Source organism: Rhipicephalus microplus, chromosome 1 (assembly GCF_043290135.1).
Source record: "Rhipicephalus microplus isolate Deutch F79 chromosome 1, USDA_Rmic, whole genome shotgun sequence".
NCBI classification, from domain to species: domain Eukaryota; kingdom Metazoa; phylum Arthropoda; class Arachnida; order Ixodida; family Ixodidae; genus Rhipicephalus; species Rhipicephalus microplus.
In genome coordinates, this window is record NC_134700.1 from 298212049 (window position 1) to 298218485 (window position 6437).

Genomic DNA, 6437 nt, shown 5'->3' on the forward strand with positions numbered 1-6437 from the left:
TCTTTCAGCACCTCAGACACACTGGGAATTTTTATCTCTATCTATCTATCTATCTATCTATCTATCTATCTATCTATCTATCTATCTATCTATCTATCTATCTATCTATCTATCTATCTATCTATCTATCTATCTATCTATCTATCTATCTATCTATCTATCTATCTATCTATCTATCTATCTATCTATCTATCTATCTATCTATCTATCTATCTATCTATCTATCTATCTATCTGGGTGCTCTCGGGGTCTGCCCCTTAAGTTGGTTTAAACCAAAGTAGGCATTAGAGGGTTAGATAGTTTGACGAATATGACAATCTGGTTATTATATGAAGAACGTGAAAAGAACGCCGTGTGCGTCATCACACGCTTTCATCCAGACACGCGTTTAACATAGCCATACACCACGCCATATGCGGGTATGCGTTCCAGGTATTTCGTAGTTTATATCTACACAGGAACGGCGGAGGAACGGCGAGAACAGGCATTGAAAATTTAAATACGAGTGTGTTAGGGACATTTGAGATCAGTAGCGTTGACCTGACGATTTAAAAGAAAATACATAAATATCACGCCCCCAGCAGAAATCAAGCCCGAGTGTTTTGCGTGTCAATCAAGTATTCTACCACACTAAGAATTCCTTCGAAAAAAAAAAAGACATTAGTGAAACACCAACTATGGCTGCAGTGTTGGCTATGTAATTTTATGAGCATTACATATACTGTATAGTCATATAAACGTGCAGTGATACAGGTGTCACGTCTGGTTAACGATAAGTGTAGTCCATCCACTAAAGTTTGACTATACGTAGCAGGGCTACCATCCGCACCAGCACAAGCGCTTCATGTCAGGTTACCGCTTCTTATGTTGGTGATACCCAAGTTGATGTTCGTGTGATTACGCAACTGTAAAGAACTGGTTATATTGCCACATTCAACCTGCAGAGGAGAGCTCGCACAGCCAGAGAAGAAGACGAAGCTCTTGCCCGGTCCTCTTTACGAGCGCCTTTCATTTTTAATTAAAGTGAGCTCTTCTATATCGAACTCCTGCTGTGTCTGCGTCGTGACACTGGTGGAGGTGCTGGGTACATGTCCAGGACACCTTCCAACAGCCCGGAATCTAGTCCACAAAGACTTCCGCTCGTCGAAACACCCGTTCACCGCGCCAGCCGCCACCTGTTAGGCCTGAGCCCAGAGCTCGGTCCTTGGACGGAAAACATGACCACGCCGGGAAGCAGTTGCCCCACCATGACGAGCCCAAGCACGACACAGGGGACTGTTTTCACCCCTAAAACTCCTGTGGACTTCCTTGGCAACACATATGAGGACGCAGATGACTGGCTTGAGGAGTTCGAGCGCACAGCCAACGTTAACGGGTGGAACGCCGCACAGAAGTTGGGGTACGTGTATTTCCCTCTTCAAGACGGGGCTCGCACGTGGTTCACGAATCGCGTGTGGTCAACGTGGGACGAGTTCCGGCGGAAGTTCCTGGACACCTTCGCGAACACCGAAAGGCGCTCGTAAAGAGGACCGGGCAAGAGCTTCGTCTTCTTCTCTGCCTGTGCGAGCTCTCCTCTGCAGGTTGAATGCGGATGAAGCCATATTGCAGTGAACCAGTTGCGTAATACGTCAACTACATACACCGCGTATTCTGTAGCCGAGCATCGGGTCGATGCTCTTCCTGGAGGGAGGCAAATGCCGCATTCAACCTGCAGAGGAGAGCTCGCACAGCCAGAGAAGAAGACGAAGCTCTTGCCCGGTCCTCTTTACGAGCGCCTTTCATTTTTAATTAAAGTGAGCTCTTCTATATCAAACTCTTGCTGTGTCTGCGTCGTGACAATATAAAGCATATGCGGTTGTTTAAGGCATGTCTGGGCGTGCATATCTATGTATCTTTAGACCCACTTCACGACATTTCACTCCAAAAAGAAATTACAGTGTGCTAACCTTTCCTCTGTATGCTTCACATCACATAAGTTTCTATGATACGCAGTACCCGATCAATATCTTTGTGGTTTTTTGGGACGTTAAACCCCACAAATCAATCAATCTTTGTGGTTTGTTCAGTGAGAAAAGATGCTTGTGCATCGATGGCTAGATAAGCTATCTGCGTTTTATACTGCATATACCCAGCTTTTGGGCACACGTTCCTTGTCTAGGCACCATCACTCGTTTTTCACGGCAACCGAGCTTGTGAACTCAGTTAAATACCTTCTGACTCGCGCACCTCGACGCACATGTTTAACCACCCTTCCCTGCAAAGAGAAGATAAAATACAAGTAGAAAATGAGATACTCATAAAACAAAAATGAAATGTAAAATAAAAATACGGGGTTTTCAGCAAGTGTACGTACGAACATCACTGCCTCCTGAATTTCACGGGCATTTGTTCGCGGGCATTTTTTTCTCTGCCCCGGATAATGGATGCAAATTCATCTGCACTTCGAGAACGCGTTAGTGTTGCGACATGCGCGCCAAGACAGAAGACAACAGGGTGAAACTATAGGGTGCAAAACTTTGCGAAAACAAAAAGAAACTGAAACAAGAAGAGGAAAGGGCAAGAAAATACGAGCTGATTATGGTGGCGAAATTGAAAATAAAATGATGCTGGCGAAGGAACTCGAGGAAAAACGAAGGACTCGTGAACAATGGCAAGCACGTATTATCGCATATATTTCAGCATGATATGGTCAAATACAATGCGTAGCCAAAGTGTGGTACACCAACCTAGTGTCTGCCTCCCCCTTTATTTTGCGAAGGCATACAGAGCCAAAAAATATCACTTCAGGAGGTGCCTTCCCCCACGCCTCCTAAATTAGAGGAGGTGCCCCCTCCCCCGAAAAAAAGTCTGCCTACGCCTCTGGTCAAATAGCGTTTATAGCAAAAGAACCAAGCATATGTTGCTGCAGCGATACGTACGCGGAACGCACGTTGTTCTTGGTATTTATTGGCATTATGATTTTGTTTTGTATTATTTTACATGCGTCTACTGGCAGTGCTGAGAGCGACGTGAAAGAACACAGGAAGGCAAGTGTTTGACTAAAGGAGGAACTTGTGGAAGAAGTCTTCTTTCTGATTACTAGCGAACACACACAATTCTCGTCTGCTCACCCAGGCTGTAACAATGCAAAAACGTGCGGAAAGTCCTCAACTTGCGAAACTTGTCACAGTCACGGATAAAACTGAAGCAGCGAGAAGAGCTCTTCAAAAGCCAAGATGCATTTTGCCTTTCTCTTTGTTGCATTGCTTTTAAATGATGAAAGCTAGAAGGAAAAGATACTCCCATGCTTGTTTTATGACTGCTCCTTTGTAGTAGTTCCCACAGTAATATAGGGTATCGAATAATCCAATTTAAAGGTTTGTTCCATAAGTATTCAGCATTGATCGTGTGTTGCTTCTGTGTTGTCCCGAATAATTGATAAAAAATGAACAAAATCTCAGCAGGGAATCGTTCGTGTCGCACAGAACCGTCAGCGAATACAATGCAAAAAACAGCATTGCATGTTGCTGTCGCAACATTAATAGACCGAAAGTAATGTACTGACACAATACCGTTTTTTAAATTTGTGTACTCATATGCAAGGACAAACAGAAATTAGTACAACTGCTTCATGTTGTGGACAGCCTATAAGACCCAGCGACGAGGACAGCGCAAGTCCTTGTCTCTGCGTCTATCCCACGCTTCTCGCGTGTAACCATATAGCTATAACCCGATGTTATTAGTACACAATGCTTGCATTTATTTTAAACTTTCAATTCCTTTAGATCCGCTCCAGGGTATTAATTGCGAGAAGAGGATGAAAAATGGGAGTGACAGAGGGAATCCGGGGTGTCTGTCGGAGCATCTCGGAACTTTTGCTTAGTTCGAGGTTTTTTTCTTGTTTGTATACGAACATACAAAGTCTGATGTATAAGCAGAGGTAACAATTGCAGTCTAAGAAAGAAAGAAAGAGAGAGAGAAAAAAAAGATCAGATAGACAAGTGATACGCACGCGTGAGCAGCGGCCTTCAGCACACACTCCCAGGAGGTCACAGACAGATAACTGTTCCCGAGTCCGGTTGGCCTGTAATTGTTTTGCGTAAAGTGCACTGGAATCCATGCTCCCAATGAAGGCTTGTAAGAATTATTTCCAAGGTATCCAGCGCTTGCTTCGATTCGATGACGCTGCTATTACGCTGCGGAGTGTGCGAATCGTGCTTATCACAGACTTCAATGCAACATAAGCATGTAATAATAATAATAATAATAATAATAATAATAATAATAATAATAATAATAATAATAATAATAATAATAATAATAATAATAATAATAATAATAATAATAATAATAATAATAATAATATGGGTTTTTTTCCGCAGTGCAGGGCTCTGAAAATTGTGACCGCTTCTAATGTGCACTGTTATTGCAGAGCACATTGGCCTCTAGCAACTCGTCGCCGTTATAATGTGCCGCTACCACTGCCTCGGAATAAACCCGCGGCCTTCTGGTGATCCGCCGAGAAGCATAACCGCTCTTCTACCACGGTGGACCAGGAACATGTAAGGTACTCGTGCGGAGATCACCAGTGGAAGGTGCAGCATTTCACTCTTTGAGGTAAGCCTTGCGCCTCCTCGCTACGAATACGCACTTGTGGTCATGACGTCCAGGTGACGTCCGCAGGCTCGGTGTCGTTTTGCCCGATAGAAGCCTAAGAATACAGCTGCCCAAGCTCAAACACACGAAAAAATGTGAAGGGTAAACATACGTGACGAATTAAAGTTCGTAAGGTCCTAAACTGACCCGAACAGGAATACCAGAGTCGTGATCACACTGGTATAGCCTTCCAGTGACAGTACTCAAAATTGGGCGAGTTGGTACTGATTCATAAGGGGCAGCGGAACACAGACAAGAGAAACACGAACACCACGTTCACAAACTCTTTCATCTTTAGTAAACACAGACGTCCACCGGTGGTGGATTTGAATGTCTGTGAAAGAAAAAAAGTTATTCGCCTCGCAACATGCACCCAAAACACCACACGGGATGCCGTAATGCCACTGAACAGCACATTACCCAAAGCTACTTCAACGTCGCGGAAGTGGTTTCACTGATGCCACCCGTTATACGACAGAAATAAATGCTTTTGGCAAAAGTTTCCAGCCATCGCGGCAAACACATCACGAACCTCACTGCGTACACGGCACACGCCGAAGCGGAAGAGGAAGCGGCTGGCCCTCACACAGACCAAGGTCACGTACGTGATGAGTGATTCACAATTTTGCCAGCGGGCGCATCTCGCAAGAGGCGTTTTATGTGGCATCCCACGCATCCAGGAGAGGTCGCCTTCGATAACCGAAGGCACCTGTTATGGATCCCGGCACATACCGGACTGAGCACCCCCAACGAAGCGGCTCACCGCGTTGCTCGAGGCCTTACTCCCAGAGCGTTGCTGGAGGACGACGAGATCCCGCGGGGTACTGCGAACCTCTGGGCGTAGGAGGATCGTATGATTAGGTTTCACGATACCACCACAAGCTACCAGTTACAGAGACGCATACACCCATCCTCTCATATTAGGCTTAACAGGGCGCAAGTAGTACACAATTATTAACAGATTCATACAGATACTTCCGACTTATGCACGCCATGTAACCAGGCTTTCCAAGCATCAAAAATCGAGAAAGTTTATTTCCAAGAGTAGTTGCTGGAGTCACCCCAGGCGAAAAGCGGTGAAAACGCAGCTTGAATGTGCCTGGGGGACCATATACACAAAGCAGTGTTGACATATATTTTGCCTGCTGATCAAATGAAGGACACAGAAATACTGTAAAGCATTTAACATAAACTTCAAAAATACGAATACAAAAATATATTATTCGTCATTGATATGATATATAAGGAGTTTTTAGCGCATAATTAGGGCCTTGGCTACTCCTTAGCCCTTAAGTGAAGGTTGAACGCATAGCTTAAAGGAAAACAGAACGAAAAGTGCATGGAAAATAGAACACCCGAGCACACATATGCAAAAACACACTCCTACGCACATATCAAACAACACCAACACAATGATAAGGAAATGTTTGAAAGTCAACGAATAAAGGCTCTAATGACGTCCCTCGTTATAAATCGATTCGACACGTGTGGTAAAACGAAATTATAATTGCGCTAAAAATAATGAACTTAGTATATCCAAACATGCTGGCTTTTACCATTTTTATGCTACTGCCTAAATTTGAAGCACTTACATTTAAAAGACATTTTTGCGCCATACAGTGAATGAAATGTGTGATGTAGAAGATGATAGTTCAGTTTAGGGAAATTCAGACGTAAACAGTTCGTGCAACCTTTTTATTACCAGTGATCTGCTTCTGATATTTGTTCAAGAGATTCGGTACATAAAAGCCACACTTTGTTTAGTGTAAGTTGTGCGCCATCGCGATACCAACCATCTCTCG